Source organism: Heloderma suspectum, chromosome 1 (assembly GCF_057233095.1).
Source record: "Heloderma suspectum isolate Gila_16-S chromosome 1, 16-S_ref, whole genome shotgun sequence".
In the NCBI taxonomy this organism is placed as follows: domain Eukaryota; kingdom Metazoa; phylum Chordata; class Lepidosauria; order Squamata; family Helodermatidae; genus Heloderma; species Heloderma suspectum.
Window position 1 is genome coordinate 39433201 of NC_139458.1, and position 22251 is coordinate 39455451.

The following is a 22251-nucleotide window of genomic DNA, read 5'->3' on the forward strand; positions in this document are numbered from 1 at the left end:
CGGCCCACCACCACCCCGCCACCACCCCGGGATGAGACTTACCTTGGGCGGATCTTCCTGGCGGTGGCAGCTGCGGCGGTGGTTCGGCGGCGGTTCGGCAGCGGCGGCTGCGGCAGCCGGTCTTCCGACTGGCTGCCGCCACTGCCATTTCCAGTAAAAAAAAAAAAACGTGATAGCCTACATAAAGATTTACGTAGCCTATCACGGCTAGCTTTTTTAAAAAAAACTGTGATAGGCTACGTAAATATTTACGTAGCCTATCACGGCTGACTTAAAAAAAAATGCACGTACGTGCATCTTCTGACCGGCTGCCACCGCCGCCATTTCCATGTTTAAAAAAAACAAAAAAACAAAAAAAGTGATAGGCTACGTAAAGATTTACGTAGCCTATCATGGCTAAATTTTTTTAAAAAACACCGTGATAGGCTACATAAATGTTTACGTAGCCTATCACGGCTGATTAAAAAAAAAAATGCGTATATGCAAATGGCGGCGCCCATGTAGACGCTACACTATTTGCATTCCCCTTATTTCCGCCGTAGTCTACGTAAATGTTTACGTAGACTAAGATGTGCCAAAATAAGGAAATATTTTTCCTTATTTTGGAAGGAAATAAGGGCTTTATTCCGACCGGCTGCCGCTGCCGCCATTTCCAGGCTTGTGTAAAAAAAAAAAAAGACGTGATAGGCTATGTAAATCTTTACGTAGCCTATCATGGTTGGGTGGGTTTTAAAAAACAAACAAACCACGTATGCAAATGGTGGTGGCTATGGCCGCCGCCATTTGCGTTCCTTATTTTTGCCGTCTTAATCTGTCCTTATTTTTGCCATCTTAATCTATGTAAATGTTTACTTAGATTATGACGGCGAAAATAAAGGGGAACGCAAATAGTGTAGCAGGCGCTATTTGCATCCCCTTTTGATTCGCCGTTTTAGCCTACACAAAAAGAAGGAACACAAATGGCAGTGGCCATAGCCACTGCCATTTGCGTATGCGGGTGTGTGATTTTTTTTACCCAGAGCCCTCTGCGGCCGAAAATCTGGCTGTGGACGGCTCTGGCCTGGCTGGGCCTGGCTGGCTGCTCTGCAGAGCTGCCGTGGAGCACAGCTGGCCATTCGAGGATTCCAGGGGGAGGAACAGACCGCCTCCCCCCCGGTGAGGATTCCGGGGGGAGGGATGGAACACCTCCCCCCCACCATAAACATAATCCGTGAACAGGTAAGTCACTTTCGTACATCCCTTGTTTCCCTCAACATTGCTCTAGTCAATGTTTCACTCCTTTCATAATCCACAGTTTTTCCAGGGAGCTCATTTGGCTCCACTCCATGGGAAAGGATGCTCAGACATGACCATGTCAACTGCCTGGGACCTTTCCCCATTCCAGAGGACAAACAGGATTTCAACAGATTCACCCACCAAGGTGACAGGAAAATCCCTGCAAACCATTAGAAAACCCTCTGTAGCCATCAGTCTTCTTGGGTTGTTCAGTCGTTAAGTCATGTCAGACTCTTTGTGACCCCATGGTAGGGATGGACGAAAGGGACTTACCTGGTCCCACAGCTTGCTTCACGGTGGGGGGGAGGTGCTTCGGTTCTCCCCCCGAAGTTCAGGCGAGGGGGGGGAGGCACCCTGCCCCTCCTCGCCCGGCCGAAATTCAGGCCGGGGGGCAGGCGCCCCATCCCTCGCTGCCGAAATTCAGGCCGGGGAGGAGTGCCCCGTCTACCTGGCCGTGAAAAAAAAAGTAAAGTAAAACACACACACACACACACCCGTGATAGGCTACGTAACGATTTACGTAGCCTATCACGGCTAGATTTCCAAAGTCAGCCGTGATAGGCAACGTAAATCGTCACGTAGCCTATCTAGGGATGGGGGAGAATTTCTCCCCGAAATTTCGGGGGGCCGAGTGCCAACGCATTCGGTCCTCCGAAGGTTCGGGGAGAAATTCTCCCCTGCCCCCCCGCCCCCCCCGGGATGGGACTTACCTTTTACGAATGTCGCTCCCGGCGGCGGGTCCCGGCGGCGATTCGGCAGGTCTTCGTCAGGGGTGGGGGCGGCAGCCGGTCTTTTGACCGGCTGCCGCCGCCGCCATTACAAGAAAAGTAAAAAAAAACAAAATCCCCCTGGAATAGGCTACGTAACGATTAACGTAGCCTATCACGGCTAGATTTGCAAAGTCAGCCGTGATAGGCTACGTTAATCGTCACGTAGCCTATCACGGGTGACTTTGAAAAAAAAAAAAGCACGTACGCAAATGGCAGCCCCCATAGGGAGCTGCCATTCGCGTTCCTTATTTGGTCCCTGTAGTCTACGTAAAGATTTACGTAGACTACGGCGAAAATAAGGGCAACGCAAATAGCGTTGCCCTTATTTTCGTCGTAGTCTACGTAAATCTTTACGTAGACTAGACGTGCCAAACTAAGGACCACAAATGGTGGTGCCCCATGGGCGCTGCCATTTGTGTGCGCACTTTTTTTTTTTTTCAGTCACCCATGATAGGCTACGTGACGATTTATGTAGCCTATCACGGCTGACTTTGGAAATCTAGCCGTGATAGGCTACGTAAATTGTTACGTAGCCTACAATGGGTGGTTGTTTTTTTTTTACTTTCCTTTTTTATTTTGCAATGGTGGCGGCGGCAGTCAGTCAGAAGACCGGGTGCCGCCGCTGCCCCCGCCGAACCGCCACCGAACCACCGCCGGGACCCGCCGCCGAGAGGGACATTCGCACGAGGTAAGTCCCATCCTGGGGTGGGGGGCGGGGGGCCGGGGGCCGGCGGAGAATTTCACCACCAATTTCGGGGGGCCGAATGCGTTGGCATTCGGCCTCCCGGAGATTCGTGGAGAAATTCTCTGCCATCCCTACCCCATGGACCATAGCACGCCAGGCCTTCCTGTCCTCTGCTCTCTCCTGGAGTGTGCTCAAGTTCATATTCATTGCTTCGGTGATGCTATCTAGCCATCTCATCTGGGTCTTTTCAGTGACTTTTCTCTTCGCATTAGGTGGCCAAAATATTTGAGCTTCAGCTTCAGTATCTGTCCTTCCAATAAGCACTCAGGGTTGATTTCCTTTAGGATTGACTGATTTGACCTCCTTGCAGTCCAGGAGACTCGTAAGAGTCTTCTCCAGCACCACAGTTCCAAGTCATCAATTCTTTGGCACTCAGCCTTCCTTATAGTCCAGCTCTCACAGCCATACGTTGCTACTAGGAAAACCATAGCTTTGATTATATGAACTTTGTCGGCAAGGTGATGTCTCTGCTTCTTACTAGGCTGCCTAGGTTTGCCATAGCTTTCCTCCCAAGGAGCAAGTGTATTTTAATTTCATGGCTACAGTCACCATCTGCGGTGATCTTGGATACCAACTACGCCCTTATCTGGACAGAGATAGCCTAGCTACAGTTATCCATGTTCTGATAACTTCTCGTCTGGATTACTGCAATGCGTTATATGTCGGGCTGCCTTTGAAAATGGTCTGGAAACTTCGGCTGGTCCAAAATAGGGCAGCAAGATTATTAGCAGGGACTGGCCAGCAAGCTCATATTACGCCAGTACTTTTCCAGCTGCACTGGCTGCCAGTCCATTTCCAGGCCCGACTTGGGGCCAGGTTATCTGAAGGATCACCTCCTCCCATATGTGCCTGCCCAGACCTTAAGATCATCCTCAGCATCCCTTCTCCGTGAGCCCCTGCCAAAGGAAGTGAGGTGGGTGGCTACTAGGAGAAGGGCTTTTTTTTCTGTGCCCCTGCTCCACGGCTGTGGAATGAGCTCCCTAGTGAGGTTTGCCTGGCACCTACATTGTATTCCTTTCAGAGCCAGGTGAAGACCTTTTTATTTTCCCAGGCATTTTAGCATTTTAGCTTTCTAGTCTTTTAGCTTTGCTGTTTTAAATCTGTATTTTAATCTCCTGCACTGCTGCTAGGTTTTATTGTGGTTGTATTGTTACATTGTGGTTTTAATGTTCTATATATTTTAAATTGTTTTATTGTTTGGTTTTAATTTTTGTGAACCGCCCAGAGAGCTTCGGCTATTGGGCGGTATAGAAATGAAAGAAAGAAAGAAAGAAAGAAAGAAAGAAAGAAAGAAAGAAAGAAAGTTAGTTTCAGTTTTCAGGTAACACATGTTTTCTTGCCAGGATGGAGATTTCCTCTGAAAACCTCTTAGATTTTGCATGTAATCACCAATGCAGCTCAGCACCATTCCTCCTTCCCCAGCTGCGTCCTCCTCCTTTTTTCATTTCATGAATTGGTCACATGGGTGATACCACCCAAGCACATGGGTTGTGTGGTGAATGGAGTGATATCATAATGCTATGAGGTCAATCAGATTTGGTTTGTTGTTCTTGTTCAGTCGTTCAGTCGTGTCCGACTCTTCGTGACCCCGTGGACCATAGCACGCCAGGCCTTCCTGTCCTCCGCTCTCTCCCGCAGTGTGCTCAAGTTCATCTTCATTGCATCAGTGATGCTATCTAGCCATCTCATCCTCTGCTGTCCCCTTCTCCTTTTGCCTTCAGTCTTTCCCAGCATCAGAGTCTTTTTCAGAGAGTTTTCTCTTGGCATTAGGTGGCCAAGATATTTGAGCTTCAGTTTCAGTATCTGTCCTTCCAAGGAGCAGTCACAGTTGATTTCCTTTAGGATTGACTGATTTGACCTCCTTGCAGTCCAGCGGAGTGCAGATCCTCACCGGCAGGAGGATCTGCCGGCGAGGACTTCGCGATGGAAGAAAAGGTAGGAGATCCAATCCTCCATGGACTTCGGGGGGGGGGAGTGGATTCAATAGAATCCAGCCTCTCTGGGGTCCATGGAGGATTTCTCCAACATCCCTACTTATTTGAGCAGAAGCAAAGATGGTGGTTTAGCATCCTACCTTCTCGGAGAGATACATGAATGACTCTTGTCCGTAATGAGCCCAACACCATTAGACTTAAATATGGATTGTTTCCAATAGAGTATAGAACCTGGTCATACATGTCTCCATCATGTAGCAAAGGGCCAGTCTTGTAAATCTGCTCTCTGAATAACTGCAACACATTTTGGGATGACAAGCCAGTGTTGTGTTTATGTGGAAGATAATAGTAATCAGGGGTCTGTATGGCAGACTCTTGCCAGAGCAACGATGTGTATATCTTATAGGTCTTTACAGAACAATCCCAACTGTGAGATCCACTGGCTGGAGGAGGTTGTGATGGAACAGAAGGGTCTCTCTACTGCAGGAGAAGAGCTCCCACAGTGAGGTGGGGACATCCACCCTGGCAGGACCCAATATGCCTGCGCCCTGCATAAGGCTCCATGGGTATAGATCTACCACCAGAAATCCTTCTGCCAGGAGTAGGCCCTGAAACAGGGCAACCTGGAATGGGGTGGCGATGGATGTGTCCTTTAATCTCCTGAATCCAAGGCCACTTCATTCCTCAGAGAAGCCCAAGGAACAAGTCACTCACCTGCACTAATCTGGAGCTAGTGTAGGTATTTGAAAACAATGGGACCCCATTAATGAAAGCAATGGGTTCACTTGTGTTTGTGCAAATCATGATTTGGGCAATATCACAACTGTAAATAGTGTAAATCCTGGCCATATCTGGTCTAATTTGAGCAAATTGTGCTATTTATTGTCTTGTTGTTGTTCAGTCGTTAAGTCGTGTCTGACTCTTCATGACCCCGTGGACCATAGCACACCAGGCCTTCCTGTCCTCCACTCTCTCCCGGAGTGTGCTCAAGTTCATATGCATTGCATCGGTGATGCTATCTAGCCATCACATCCTCTGCCGCCCCCTTCTCCTTTTGCCTTCAATCTTTCCCAGCATCAGGGTCTTTTTCAGTGTATTTTCTCTTGGTATTAGGTGGCCAAAATATTTGAGCTTCTGCTTCAGTATCTGTCCTTCCAATGAGCAGTCAGGGTTGATTTCCTTTAGGATTGACTGATTTGACCTCCTTGCAGTCCAGGGGACTCGTCAGAGTCTTCTCCAGCACCACAGTTTGAACGCATCAATTATTTGGCTCTCAGCCTTCCTTGTAGTTTAGCTCTCACAGCTAGGGATGTACGAAAGTCACTTACCTTTTCGACGGGGTGATTCGCGGTGGGGTGGAGGCACTCCACACCTTCCCCTGAAATCCTAATCTGGCCAGCTCCACTCCACGGAGATTCCGCAGAGCCGCCGGCCGGGGCCACCCGCAGCTGGACATCCGGCTGCTGGGCAGCCTTCCGGAACCCCCCCCCCCCGCGTACGCAAATGGCGGTGGCTATGGCAGCCACGAATTGCGTTCCCTTTTTTTCGCAGTTTTAGCCTATGTAAATATTTACGTAACCTATTATGGCAAAAAAAAAAAAAAGGAACGCATATAGCGCCCACTACACTATTTGTGTTCCCATTTTTTTCACCGTAATAGCTTACGTAAATATTTACGTAGGCTAAAACTGCAAAAAAAAAAGGGAACGCAAATGGCGGCTACACAAATGGTGTGGTGGCTGCCATTTGAGTCCACAGCAGCTGGCCAAGAGACCAGCCGCCGCCGCCGCCGGAGCCGCCGCCAGAGCCACTGCCGGAGCTGCCGCCACCGGAACATCCGCCCAAGGTAAGCTTCATCCCGGGGAGGGGGATTCCGCAGGGGGGCGGGGGGTTGGAGGCCGTTTCACCACGGGTTTCAGGGGCCGAATGCCAGTGCATTCAGCCTCACTGAAATCCATGGCGGAATTCTCCGCCATCCCTACTCACAGCCATATATTACTACTGGGAAAACCATAGCTTTGATTATACGAACCTTTGTCGGCAAGTTGATGTCTCTGCTTCTTACTATGCTGTCTAGCTAGGTTTGCCATGGCTTTCCTCCCAAGGAGCAAGCGTCTTTTAATTTCATGGCTAGAGTCACCGTCTGCAGTGATCTTCAAGTAGGGATGTCAGAGAATTCTTCCCCTTGCCAGCAAATGCCCCGACCGGAACCAGGTAAGTGATTCGTACATCTCTACGGTTGTATACGATATATCTTCCCCTTTCTCCCTTGCTTTTTGCTTCCTTTCTTTCCTCAGCTACTTGTAACGCCTCATCAGACAGCCACTTTGCTTTCTTGCATTTCTTTTTCTTTGGGATGGATTGAGTTGCTGCCTCCTGAACAATGTTACGGACCTCTGTCCATAGTTCCTCAGGCACTCTGTCTATCAGGTCTAATCCCTTAAATCTATTCCTCACCTCCTCTGTATATTCATAAGGGATATGATTGAGGTCATACTTGAATGGTTTAGTGGTTTTCCCTACGTTCTTCAATTTAAGCCAAAATTTTGCAATAAGAAGCTCATGATCTGAGCCACAGTCAGCTCCAGGTCTTGTTTTGACTGACTGTATAGAGCTTCTCCATCTTTGGCTGCAAAGGACATAATCAATCTGATTTTGATATTGACCATCTCGTGATGTCCATGTGTAGAGTCGCCTCTTGTGCTGTTGGAAAAGAGTGTTTGCTATGATCAGCGTGTTCTCTTGGCAAAACTCTATTAGCCTTTGTTCTGCTTCATTTTGTACACCAAGGCCATGCCCACTGCTCCTGCAGAGGTGCTGAGTCCCAGTAAGTCTAAACCCTACCAGGTAATGATCTGTCCTTGACAACAGATCTATAGAAAGTTCCTTCACCACCAGATCACTGTCATCCCATCCTTTGCAGAAGACCAGATCTAAAGTGTGCCCTGTTGAATTAGTGGGGCCAGATCCTAACTGGGACAGACCCATGGTTGCCGTGGAGGCCATGAAGTCTGGAGTCTGATTGATTATGGGCTAGAACTCATTTGAGAATCCATTTTGTGGCAGTTAAGAGTGGTGAAGAAATCGTACTTCTCTGCCACCATGGCAGCTGCACAGAGTTGCCCAATGGAGACAAGGTGGTCTCAGCATGTATGTTGAAGTGTCCACCAGTTGTGGAGACTCCAGCACCAACCCAAGACCACCTCAGCTAGCTCAGGAAAGGAGACTGCTGAGCAGCAGGGCAGGTTGTACACCAACAGAATCCATATTCTGTCCCAAACACCCACCTTCGGATTGTTGTTGTTCAGTCGTTCAGTCGTGTCCGACTTTTCGTGACCCCATGGACCATAGCACCCCAATCACATCCAACCAGGTCTCTTTACATTCTGTTTGCACTCATTGGCTGTCAGGTATAGGGCAATGGACTGGTAGTTAGCCAGGTGCTGAAACTTTCTATAGTTTTTATATAACTTTTTAATAGATTCAAATGCAGTTCCTCAGTCCCTGAAAAAAAGAGACGTTTGCCTATGTCCCCCCACACCCCAAAATACCCTGAAGGGAGGAAACACCCCAAATACAGTGAAGACTGAGCATGCCCTCTGCCTAATGCTGACTGACCATTGAGAGGAAAAACGATGTAAACCAGGTGTGAAAGGGAGCGTAATACAGTGGCTTGAAAAGGATGATGGAAGCAAAGACACCTAGGAAAGCACCTGCCCACTGCTTTGCTCTCTTACTAGCTGATGGCTTCTGTTCTAGCTGGTACTCCCAAGAGTGTATACAAACTACATAAGCTGTGAGCATCCCTGAACTTGCATTTTAGGAACAGAGGAGTCAGAGGCTGCTACTTTTAAAGGCATTCAAAGCTGCATTTCAGAAATATTTATGACAAAGAGAAAAACATAATGTCATATTGTTCTCTGCTACATTCACGAGATGATCAGCATTTATTGGGGGGCGGCAGGCATCGGTGGTAGCTCTGCTTTATTGAAATCAGAAGAAGCAATAACAGAGGCGGAATCTTTCTTTTTGTGAAAGACATTTTCCCCTAGTTATTACTTGCAGTCTTGTAAGATGTAACATGTCAAGTTCACTTTCCATTTATTCTAAAGTTTGAGGATGTCTACCTCTCCTCCCTTGCTGTTTTCTTCAGTCTGCTAGGCCCTTTCACATTTATTTTCAGCTCATCAAAAGACGCAATCAAATGGCATTGTCGGGTTTTATGTCTCTTTTCATATGACAACGTAAAGGAGACCTTGAAATACAAAAGCATTTGTCTCCAATCTTTGGGTTTTATTTTCACCATACATTATTTGCACAAGCTTTGTAGCTTGAAGTTTACAAGATGCCTATTTTCATACAACGTCATTGTTTTATTTTCTATTTCTTTTGGTTTTAATCTTCCCTAATGAGGCTGGACCTTCAGATGTGTATCCATATCCTTTCTGTCTTTCAAAATATATATTCTGTCATACACTGGCAGCAGTTCGTTTTGATGGGAGGTATTTAGTTTGACTGAGTACTCCATCCAGAACAGTTTTTGAAGAATGGAAATGCAAATCAAAGCAATCATGAAAGAGGGAGATTCTAGAAGCCAAATGAAGATACAGCCTCAGTGTTTGGAAATTAAATGGAACCATACCTCTATGGAGAGAGATCGTTTCACCAATTCTGTAAGCTGAATCAAATGAGACTTTCCTATAAATAATAGCCCCATGCTGTGACACTGCATGCATCTGTGGGTAAAGATACCAGTTGCTATCTCTGAGAGAGCCAACAGCCAAAAAAGGACCAATTTCTTGCAGCCTCCAAATGCACACATTAGGAAATGCACACCAAAATGCATGCATTCCTGAGTCTATTAAGGAAAATTGATATGGATTTCCATACAGATTTTTTAAGATGTTGTTGTTGATGATGATGATGATGATATCACAAGCTCATACAGAAACAGGATGAAACAAGTTTGACTTTAAAAAAAAAGAAAAAGGACAATCCTAGTGAGACTGAGGTTGACATCATCTACATGGTCAGAAGCTGCAGATGTCTGATTCATTAGGCAGTTAGAATTAGGATCAGTGTAGGCTGGTGGCTCTAATGTCAGTGGGAAGGTGAATCCGCTCCAGGTTTCAGTCAGAAGCAGTCAGAACTCTAAAGGAGCTATCCAAGTCATCTTGGAAAGCTGGTTCTGATGAACACCTGGGGTGGATTCAATGTCCCAGTCCTGCCTCGCCCAGCCGAAATTCAGGCCGGGGAGGAGGCGCCTCGCCTCGCCCGGCCGCGAAATTAAAAGTAAAAAAAAAAAACGCCCCTGTGATAGGCTACGTGACGATTAACGTAGCCTATCATGGCTAGATCTGCAAAGTCAGCCGTGATAGGCTACATAAATCGTCACGTAGCCTATCACGGCTGACTGCAGGGACGCAAATGGCGGTGGCTACGGCCGCTGCCATTTGCGTCCCTGCTAGCCAGCGGCTGGATGTCCGGCTGCTGGTGGAGCCGTCCGGCGGCTCTGCAGAATCCCTGCGGAGCGGAGCCGGCCGGCCAGGATTCCGGGGGGAGGGACGGAACGCCTCCCCCCCACCATCAACATAATCCGTGAACAGGTAAGTGACTTTCGTACATCCCTAATTAGCATTGATTTAGAAATTCTTCTATTTTTGGGATACATGGATTTTTGGTCTGATCCAACAGGGCACCTCTGACATTCTTCTGAGATGCATGAATTTCCTCTTCCCTCCTTCACAATACAGAAGCCAGAATTACAAATATTTGGCCAAGTCTCATCAACAGTATGCCAAGCCTCATGTTTCTTATATGGGTTAAAGGTTTGCAAGCCCAGAATACCATCTCAGTTGAGAGAATGATTTGTATTTGTTACTCCCTGGCTGGAACAGGGAGTGTGAAGTTATCAGTTTGACAAATGTCTGTCACAAGTACTTGCACTTAGAGGTACAGGTGTGTGTAGGAGGGATGGCTTTGAGGAAGGACTCTGTGGACTTCAAGTTCACACATTTTTTTGCTTGGACAAAAGCAATACTCTTCAGTGACTCAGGGGAGAGGGGAAGCGTTTTGGTTTGCAGCTTCTTTTGGTAACAAATGATATTGCTTGCCAGTACTTCCAAGAATAGAATGTGAGATGTGATATAAGACCTGTAACAAAGGACTCCATTGTAATCAATTACTGGTGGCTGTCACAAAATGATTATGATTCACTGAGGTATCAGTTAACCCATTCCTTCTTACTCTTGCATTAGGCAGAAGTCTTCCAAGAAAATGTAAGCCTGTTGAATTTCCACCCAACACACTGGGTTAAGGAAGGTTTCTTAATATTTTATCACAGTCCTGTGAGGTAAGTTTAGTAAACAATATAGTATCATACCCCAAATAATCAAGCCAGCTCCACAGCTGAACAGAATTCATGGTTTCCCCATATCTAAAGCTAATGTCATCTTCTGTAGCACACTTGCTCTCTCATAATGAAGTAACAAGTATATGATTGCCTGGTTTGTGTCACCGACAAGACAATGTCACAGAAATTAGATTTTTGAGTGACTATCAATATGGGAGACAGAAAATCCTTTGAAACAAAATGTATCATCACAAAATGCTACCAACTCATTTTTTCACCAGTCAAACTGAATCCTTGGCAACAAGCAAGTGAAAGGAATCAATATGGCTGCACTGAGATCATTTTATTGATCTGAAAATCAAAAGGGACACTTAAAGGAAATGGGCAGGAGAAGATACTAGGGCTGATTATATGGGAGTAGTATTAATATAATCTATCACCAGTTCGATAAAAAGGACTAAACAGTCATTGAGAAATAGCCTTATCCTAAAAGGCCGAACAGAAGAAATATTATATAGTATGGCTGTATAGTAGGGATTTGTGTGTATAGTATAGCGTTAGTAGGCTGTATTGTAGGGGTGTAGGGATGGTGGAGAATTTCTCCCCGAATCTTCGGGAGGCCGAGCACTGAGGCATTCGGCCCCCCGAAAGTGTTGGGGAAATTCTCCGCCGGCCCTCTGCCCCCCCGCCCAGGATGGGACTTACCTTCGGGAAATGTCCCTCTTGGCGGCGGGTCCCGGCGTTGGTTCGGCAGCGGTTCGGCGGGGGCGGTTCGGCGGCGGTTCGGCGGGGGTGGCGGCAGGTCTCCTGACCAGCTGCCGCCGCCACCATTACAAAATAAAAAAGTAAAAAACAAACAAACACACACACACCCGTGATAGGCTATGTGACGATTTACGTAGCCTATCACGGCTAGATTTCCAAAGTCACCCATGATAGGCTACGTGACGATTAATGTAGCCTATCACGGCTGACTTTGGAAATCTAGCCATGATAGGCTACGTTAATCGTTACGTAGCCTATCACGGGGGGGGGGTTGGTTTTTTTTTTTACTTTTTCTTTCGCGGCCGGGGAGACGGGCCGCTTCTCCCCGGCCTGAATTTCGGCCGGGCGAGGTGGGGCACCTCCCCCCCCAGCCTGAATTTTGGCTGGGCGAGGCAGGACACCTCCCCCCCCTCGCCTGAACTTCAGGGGGAGAAGCGAAGCGCCTCCCCCCCACAACGAGAAAAGCTGCGGGACAAGGTAAGTCCCTTTCGTACATCCCTATAGGGGTGTGATTAAAGGTTGGATCCGGATTTAAGCTGGATCAATTGTGCAAGATGAAGTAGGCTTTCTTAGCCCCTCCTCCTTATGGCAATCACTCCAGCTGCCTGAAAATGCTACACAGAGAGTCAGGGGACCTTCCTGACTGGGATGAGTAGGGATGTCAGAGAATTCTGTGACGGATCTCGGTGAGGCCGAATGCCAGTGCATTCGGCCCCCCGAAATCTGTCGCGGAACGAAGCCCCGCCCCCTCAACCCATGAAAGGCATGTGGGACCAAGTCCGCGCCGCCCCCACCCCACAAAAGGAGTGCGAAATGGAGCACTTACCTGCTCCCGTCCGCGCTGCTTTGCGAATGGCGGCCGTCCTGCGGCCGCCATTCGCTTCCACCTCTCAATAGCCGTGATAGGCTATGTAAATACTTACTTAGCCTATCACAGCTAATGCAGGGATGCCATTTGCATCCCTGCGGAGGCCGTGAAAGGCTACGTAAGTCTTTACATAGCCTATCACAGTGGGGGGGGGGGAGAAACCCAGCATATGCAAATGGCAGTGGCTACCGCCATTTGCGTATGCTGGGTTTTTTTCCCCTGTGCCATGATAGGCTACGTAAATACATACGTAGCCTATCACGGCATGGGGGAAAAAAAAGCAGCATACGCAAATGGTGGCAGCTACCGCCATTTGCGTACGCTGGGGCTTTTCCCCCTGCCGTGATAGGCTACGTAAATATTTACGTAGCCTATCATGGCTCAATACAGGGATGCAAATGGCCATGGCTACGATAGCCGCCATTTGCATCCCTGCAGGGCTGCCCAGCAGCTGGATGTCCAGCTGTGGGCGGCCGGAGCCGGCCAGCGGCTCCATGGCTTGGCTGCAGAGTGGAGCCAGCCGGGCAGGACTCCGGGGGGAGGGACGGAGCGCCTCCCCACCCGTCGAGGATTCCGGGGGGAGGGACAGAGTGGCTCCCCCCACTGCAGATTGCCCATCACGAAGCCAGGTAGGGGTTTTGTACATCCCTAGGGATGAGCTGTGCTGTATGGGGAAGGAGTGATCCCCCAAAATTGGATCGAGGGAACTTCCTCTTCTGGAACATCCCTTCCTCTTGGGGAAGGAAGATCCTGGATCCAACCTTACACATTTGTCCAAAGCAAAGCTCTTAAGTGGCTCAGACTGATTTGAACTCTCTTCTTGAAGCTTTGGACCTGCCCTGGATTTGCAGGGGTTGGGGGGACAGTAACACAGACAGGATGTTTTCCAAAATTGATACCCTCCCCCCACAAGTTCTCCATAGAAAGAAAAAGCCAGAGAAGGAGGAGGAGGAAGAGGGAGAGGAATTGTAGCTAGGGCTGTGCACCGCTTTGGTCTGAAGCCCAAATACCAAGTCGAAGCAGGCTGTTTCGGAGGTGTTTCCGCTTGATACGAGGTGGAGAAGAATAGCAACAAGGCTTCCTGAAGCAAAGCAGCTTGTATACGAAGCACCTTGTTGAACTCATGATTTGTTCTGAGCAACCCACACAGCCTGGCACCAAAAGTATCAACTTGAGAAAGTTCAGCAAGGAGTTGAGGTGGAGAGAGGGGGAAAGGGAGGAACAGGAGGAGGAGGAGGGAGGGAGCTTTGGCAAATGGAAACTATAATTGCCAAATCAGGGCTAAATGTAACCCAGCAATCTTCAATCAGTGACAGTGGTGGAGGTGAGGGGTAGACTGAATAGGAGGGGGAAAAAATGCTGTGTTTCAGAGCAGAGATCATTCTGGTGGTATTACTTAGGGATGTGAGAACCCACCCCCATCTGGGTTCTCCAGTTGCCCCCCTCACTCCACTTGCCAGTCCCTCAGCCTCCACCATGATCACCATGTTTTTAAGAAACATGGAGATTGTAAGTCTATGTGTGTCAGGAGTGCCCTAGCTGCCTCTTACAGTCACCTCCAATAGCCAACTCAAGACACAGATGAAAAGGATTCTTTTCAAGGCTTTATTCCTTTTACAACTTAATGACTCTTTCAGATGCTAATCACCAATGATTAAGCAATGAACAGCCCTGGGGGAAGATAGCAGAGTAGCCTAAGCTCCAGGTAAGGCACTTGGTCCCTGTTTGAAGGAGAATCACAGGAAGATCCTGAACTTATGGGCTAGGGAGAGATCCTCCCTCTTTTTCTTGGGTCCTCGGGACGTGATCATTGCTTGCGTGCCAAACGAGTGCTACGCCTCCTTTCCGCGCCCTCTAACTGTCGTCACTCCCTGCGTTGGCGCCGAGCATCCAGCAAGCCCCCCTCCAGCACTCTCTCACTGCCAGGGTCACTATCTATCTCAGGAATGCCGGCAGGAGGAATCTCTGACAGCTGCTGTGCCTGTGAGAGATGAGCGCACTCCTCTCCCACGGATTGCTGATCCTCCTCAAAATCAGAACTGCTCTTGGGTCCTATTGGCTCAGTTTCCACCCTGACAATGTGCACATAGACTTACACACAAAAAGCACTGTGAATTGCCCAGGCAGGAGGAGGAGGAAGAAGCACGGTGCATGCCCCTGCCAATCGCTAGCTGTCTCCTCCTCAAGAGCAGGAGACCACTAGCAGTCCTCGACAGCACAGCAGGCAGGCGGTGGCGGCGCAGGGCTGAGAGGTATAGCTTTTTGCCTTGAGATTTTTTGTGGGGAAAAAATCAACTTTCAGCTGCACCTAGCACAAAAACTACTGGGCCAAACTGTCTGACATTTTGTAGGTGGGATCCCTTCCATGTCAGCAGAGAAGACTCCAAGACAAGTCCAAGTTTCATGTATTTATCGTAGGGATGGCGGAGAATTTCTCCCCGAAACTTCGGGGGGCTGAGCGCCAACGTGTTCGGCCCCCTGAACAAGTTTTGGGGAGAAATTCTCCGAACCCCCCCGCCCCCCGCACCCCCCCCCGGGACGGGACTTACCTTCACCGAATGTCCCTCCCGGTGGCGGGTCCGGCCGGCGGTTTGGCGGGTGTTCGAGTGGGGCAGGAGCGGCAGCCGGTCTTTCGACCGGCTGCCGCCACCGCCATTGCAATCAAACAAAAAAAAAAACGCCCCCTGATAGGCTACGTGACGATTCACGTAGCCTATCATGGCTAGATCTGCAAAGTCAGCCATGATAGGCTACGTCAATCGTCACGTAGCCTATCACGGGTGACTTTAAAAAAAAAAAAGCGCGTACGGATAATGGCGGCCCCCATAGGGAGCCGCCATTCCCGTTCCTTATTTGGTCGCTGTAGTCTACGTAAATGTTTACGTAGACTACGGTGAAAATAAGGGCAACGCTAAGGAAGCCTCCCCCCCCCGGCCTGAACTTCGCGGGGGGAGCAGCGAAACGCCTCCCCCCCACCGTGAACGTCCTTCGACGACAGGTAAGGGACTTTCGTCCACCCCTAATTTATCGTGAAAACTGAAAAGGTTATGGCTATTTGTGTTTTCCCATGCAAGTCAATGGGAAAACGCCCAAACTGAGTGATTGGGATATCCGAACCTTGGTTTGGATCTGGAACCAAGTCAAAGTGGAGGGGGTCTGAATCAGTCCAAGTCAAAGTGGGGCTGTTTTGGAGGATCTGAAGGGGCACCTGAAGGGAAGAGGGGGGCGGTCCGTGCACAGCCCTAGTTGTAACTGGTGGGGATGAGGGAGAGGGTGGCCCCCACTCTGTGGAACTCCCTCCCTAAGGAACTCCGTCATGCCCCCTCTTTAATGAGCTTCCACCGTGCATTAAAAACGTAGTTGTTCAGGCAGGCATTTGGGGTGGGTTAGGGTATTTTAGAAAATGTTTTTACTGTAGAATGTTATTGTTTTAAACTGTTTTATTATATGTTGTACATCGCCCAGAGTGGCTGGGTGACCAGCCAGATAGGCGATTAATAAATTAAATAAATAAATAAACTTTGTGAAGTTATTTCTCAACCAGGACATAACTTTATTAATCCATGCAGAAGGGGTTACTATGCCTGCACATTTCATCCAGTTAGGGATGCTGGAGAAATCTGCTGTGGACCCGAATGAGGTTGGATTCCTGGGAATCCAGCCTGTGGAGTCCACAGCTGACGAGCTCTCCCTAGCTGCACATCTTCTGGATTTTTCATAGCTCCCCCCTTTAAACAAGACAAGCTACACCAAATGAAGCAGCAATTTGGTGGATCTTGGGCAAATTACAGCCATAATTAGTATATTTTACGCCATTTGCAGCCTGTAAAATGCTTAGTATATGTAAATTGTAGCCACAATTTCCATATAACTAAGCACTTTGCACATCTATCTTCATACATATCTTACATATCTTTCAATCTAGACTTCAGCAAAGGTTTTGTTACTGGGACCCACATTGCAAGAGCCTTGCTGGATCAGAGTAAAGGTCTATCTAGTCTACCGTGGAGTGTGCAGCAATGGCTTGCCAGATGCCTTTGGGATGCTCACAATTAGTGTACATAGGATGCTGCCTTATACCAAATCAGACTATTGGCTAGGGATGTTGGAGGAATCCAGTTGTGGGGTAGAGCTCCAGCTCATGGATCCCTGGGCTCAACACATGCCAAATCAGGCAACTTCACAGTTTCCCACTTTTTTTTTAATTTGCTCAAATTGCAATTTGTGCAAAATTGAGGTATAAATATTAGCGGAAATCGTGATTTGCACAAAATCGCTGCTGTAAATAGTGCAATTTGTGCAAAATTGCAGGCATAATTGTAATTTACTCCTGCAATTTTACACAAATTGTGCTACTTGTGTCTGCAATTTTGTGTAAATTGTGATTTCCATAAATATTGATACTTGCAATTTTGTGCAAATCGCGGCTTGCTGATCAAAAAAAAAGTGGGAAAGTTCCCAAGTTTCAGGAACTGGCCCACCACTCAGCTCGCACATGCTCACCAAGTCAGGGGTACCACAGGGATCCATTGAACCAAAAACGAACAGGATTTCCCCATGATGGCCATCCCTACCATTGGCTCATCTAATGTAGCTCAGTACTGCTTACTGTAACTGACAGAGACTCTCCAGACTTTCAGGGAGGATGTCTTCCCAGCCATACCTTAATTTGCAAATGACTGAACCTGGGAATGTTTAAATCTAAAGCATGTGCTCTACTACTGAGCTACATCCCTTCCCCGTCAATGGAAAGACATGAAAGCAACATCCCTCCCATATTATTAGTTCCACGTCTGAGATTCAGAGCTATTCTGCCTCTGAACATGGCATATCTATCTAAATGTCATAGCTCATAGCTGTTGTTTGACATCTCCTCCAAGCCCAAATTAAATCCTTGCATGAGAGCTGTTGAATGAAAATCCTAGAATTTTCACCAAAGCAATATTCAAAATGAATTTGAAAGATTTCGATCTGGCAAAACAGCTGTGCAAAGTCTGGCCAGCATTAAAATGGTTTGAATGGGGAAGTGAGTTTTCCCACAAAGAGTTGTGTAAAATTACTCACAGTTGGTGACATATGTCCTGAATCAAACTGAGGGTGGTTCACTCATCACAAATTTGCATCATCAAAGTTCTCATGACTGAGATCTCTACGTGTGTGCTTCAAGTTCTCTAGAAATGAGGGGAAGAGTGATGCAGCCCTATGGGTTTTGTCTAGATATATGAGATCTATGCTCTGGGAGTACAGCTGCAGCCAGAACCTTATAATTTGTAGGGATGTCAGAGAATTTCGCCACGAATCTCAGGGATTCCCCGAATCGGTAAAGAAACGGTCTGCCCCCCCCCCGGACGGGACTTACCTTGGGCGAATCTTCCTGGTGGTGGCGGCGGCTCGGGCGGCAGTTTGGCGGCGGTGCGGCGACGGCGGCTGCGGGTCTTCCGACCGGCTGCCACCACCGCCATTTCCAGTAAAAAAACAACAACTACAAAAAACCTGATAGGCTATGTAAAGATTTACGTAGCCTATCATGGCTAGATTTTTAAAAAATACCGTGATAGGCTACGTAAACGTTTACATAGCCTATCACGGCTGATTTAAAAGAAAAAAAAAACACGCGTACGCAAATGGTGGCGCCCATGGGCGCCGCCATGTGCGTTCCTTATTTTGACACGTCTTAGTCTACATAAACATTTGTGTAGACTAAGACGGCGAAAATAAGGGGAACGCAAATAGCATAGCGTCTACACTATTTGCGTTCCCCTTATTTTCGCCGTCTTAGTCTACGTAAATGTTTATGTAGACTAAGACGTGTCAAAATAAGAAACGCAAATGGCGGTGCCCATGGGCACCGCCATTTGTGTACGCACGTTTTTTTCTTTTAAATCAGCTGTGATAGGCTACGTAAACATTTACGTAGCCTATCACGACTGACTGCAGGGATGCAAACGGCGGCGGCTATGGCCGCCACCATTTGCGGACCCGGCCGGCCAGATTTTTTGGGGGGAGGGTCAAAGCACCTCCACCCCGGCCAGAATTTCAGTGGGGAGGGACGGAGCGCCTCCCCCCTGGCTAGAATTTTGGGGGGAGGGACAGAGTGCCTCCCCCCACCTCGAATCAATTTCGTTAAAAGGTAAGTCACTTTCGTACATCCCTAAGATGGCGGAGAATTCCGCCATGGATCTCAGTGAGGCTGAATGACAGTGCATTCAGCCCCCCGAAACCCATGGCGGAACAAAGCCCCCTGACCCCCCACACCGCAAAAGGCATGCAAAATGGAGCACTCACCTGCCGCCGTTCGCGCTGCTCTGAGAATGGCGGCCACGTCTGTGGCTGTCATTCGCTTCACCATTTTAGCTGTGATAGGCTACATAAATATTTACGTAGCCTATCATGGCTAATGCAGGGACGCCATTTGTCTCCCTGCGGAGGCGGTGATAGGCTACATAAATATTTACGTAGCCTATCACGGCAAAAAAAAGGGACCCAAATGGCATCAGCTCTGGCGGCTGCCATTTGTGTCCCTGCGCAGCTCAGCAGCAGCCGGATGTCGCTGCGGGCTGTCCTGGCCAGCAGCTCCACGGAGTCACTGCAGAGCGGAGCCAGCCATCGAGGATTTCGGGGGGAGGGACAGAGCGCCTCTCCCCCACTGCAGATGTACGAAATGAAGCAGGTAAGTCACTTCGTACATCCCTAATGATTTGTTCAGAATAGCAATGTAACAATGCCGCCACCACAACCACACACACACACACACACACACACACACACATACACAGCCTGATTAGGCCTAAATCCCTCCAAAGATTGAATTCAGTTTGGCCTGGGTTCATCTTCTCACCAGCCCTCTCTACTGCTGCTATTCCCTTCCCACACAAACTTACCCTGCAGCAGAAGCATCAAGAGAGAGAACTGGCAATGGGGGATCCAATGCCTTGATGTTACCCAGGCTCATTCTGAATTGAGCCAAGAGATCACCCATCACTGTAATAAAGCCAATAATGTCCTTAAAACACACACAAACACACACACTTAAGCAGGTGTTTTATTTCTTATATCCAAAGTTCTAATAGGAAACCCTACAGAAAGCCTAGCTAATGCATATCAAGGAGGGCTGAAAATGACTGATGATTGAATTTAATAGGGTGTCTCCCTAATTTCTTTTGATTTTCTAATCTATTTATTCCTGCCTGTTTCCCCTGCTTACCCTTGTATCTTTTTAGTTCATTCATGAAAGTGATGCACTTTAAGTCAATTTGTGTTTGGTTTCTGTTGATTACTGGTTCGGATTAGTGATGGCCAAACTCCCCCTGGCTCAACTTGTATTGCATTCACCTTGTAATGAACTTTACAAGTGGTCTCAAAGAATTCTTGGGGAAAGTTTCAGTCTTTCCAAGCTTTTTCTGAAAAAGTGTGGCAAAACCAAGCTTTCCGGAGCTTTCCTGCTAGGGATGGCGGAGAATTTCTCCCCGAAACTTCGGGGGGCCGAGCGCCAACGTGTTCGGCCCCCTGAACAAGTTTCGGGGAGAAATTCTCTGCCCCCCCGCCCCCCGCACACCCCCCCCGGGACGGGACTTACCTTTGCCGAATGTCCCTCCCGGCAGTGGGTCCAGCTGGCGGTTCGTCGGGTTTTCGTCAGGGGCGGGGGCGGCAGCCAATCTTTCGACCGGCTGCTGCCGCCGCCATTGCAATAAAAGAAAAAAAAACACGCCCCCATGATAGGCTACGTGACGATTAACGTAGCCTATCACGGCTAGATTTGCAAAGTCAGCCGTGATAGGCTACGTAAATCGTCACTTAGCCTATCACGGGTGACTTAAAAAAAAAAAAAAGCGCGTACGGATAATGGCGGCCCCCATAGGGAGCCGCCATTCCCGTTCCTTATTTGGTCGCTGTAGTCTACGTAAATGTTTACGTAGACTACGGCGAAAATAAGGGCAACGCTATTTGCGTTGCCCTTATTTTCGCCGTAGTCTACGTAAACATTTACGTAGACTACAGCAACCAAATAAGGAACGCGAATGGCGGCTCCCTATGGGGGCCGCCATTATCCGTACGCGCTTTTTTTTTTTAAAGTCACCCGTGATAGGCTACGTGGCGATTTACGTAGCCTATCATGGCTGACTTTGCAGATCTAGCCGTGATAGGCTACGTTAATCGTCACGTAGCCTATCACGGGGGCGTGTTTTGTTTTGTTTTTAATTGTTTAGTTCGCGGCTGGGCGAGGCGAGGCGCCTCCCCCCCGGCCTGAATTTCGGCTGGGCGAGGCAGGAAGCCTCCCCCCCAGCCTGAACTTCGTGGGGGGAGCAACGAAGCGCCTCCCCCTCAACGCGGGAAATCTTCGAGGACAGGTAAGTGACTTTCGTCCACCCCTATTTCCTGCTGAGCTTCTTGCCAGTCCCCCCACTTGGCACACGTACCCTCGTGAAAGGGGGGAAACTAGCAGCAGGGAGGGCTCCCGGGAAACAGAAAAGGCATGATAGTGCCCATCCTTAAGGCCAAAAAATACAAGAAACAATAGTCCTATGCAGGCATTACAAAACTGGAATTGTGGAAGGGGACACAAGGATGCACCCTCCGTCTGAGCTCCTTGTGTTGACTGGGAAAGTCTGAAGAGAGAATGTAACCACATTTGGCTGAACACAGGTACAGTCCTCATCACAATTTGGAGCCTTGGACAAGCTGAACTTGGTCACAGTCTTTCTTCAGACCTTCCCCATCATGTGGGGCTGGCATGTGTGCCCCTCCCTGTGTCCTCTCCATGCTTTCAATTTCTGGCCTCATCCATCCGCCAGAGAACCGAGGGCCGCTGGGAGGCTGCACCTCCAGTCTCCCAGAAGAACATCAGAACAAGGGGGAAACCAGCCTGGCCCAATACATCGGCCAGCGATGTATTTGCTTTCTTTCCTCTCCTCCCTCCCAATCCCTTTTCCTTTTGTGTTGTGTCTTTTAGATTGTAAGCCTGCGGGCAGGGACTGTCTTAATATTAGCCTCTGTAAGCCATTCTGGGAGCCTTTTTTTGGCTGAAGAGTGGGGTAAAAATGCCCCAAATAAATAAATAAATAAATAAATAAATAATTTTGTGATGTCCTTCATTGGGCTACTCTCCCATGTATATCAGAAAGAAATTACATTCCAGAGCATACCTCCGAGCAGCACTCAGGCCTTAAAGTGTACAAGACCTTTGCTGTTTCCACCACCACCATCCCATTCAAGGGTACGTTTTCTTGGGAAGTGCAGGGGGAGGGATGACTGGAAGGTTGGTTGGGTCATGATCACAGAGTATGAGCTGCAGCCAAATTTAACTTGACTGAAACTTTCTACATGAGGCTTTTTTTGTGTGCTCATGTGTCCTCACTCACTGTAGTCCGTGTATCCTTTATATGACATTGTCATCCTCCAGAGCCTCTCCCATGTTTTGCAATGATTATAGCATTTTTTTTTTTTTCCTAACGAGGAAAGTCTGGTATTTTTCTGAATGGCGTTACAGAACCCTTGTGTATTTGCACACTTCCGCTACCACAGCACCACCTAGTGGTTGTGGA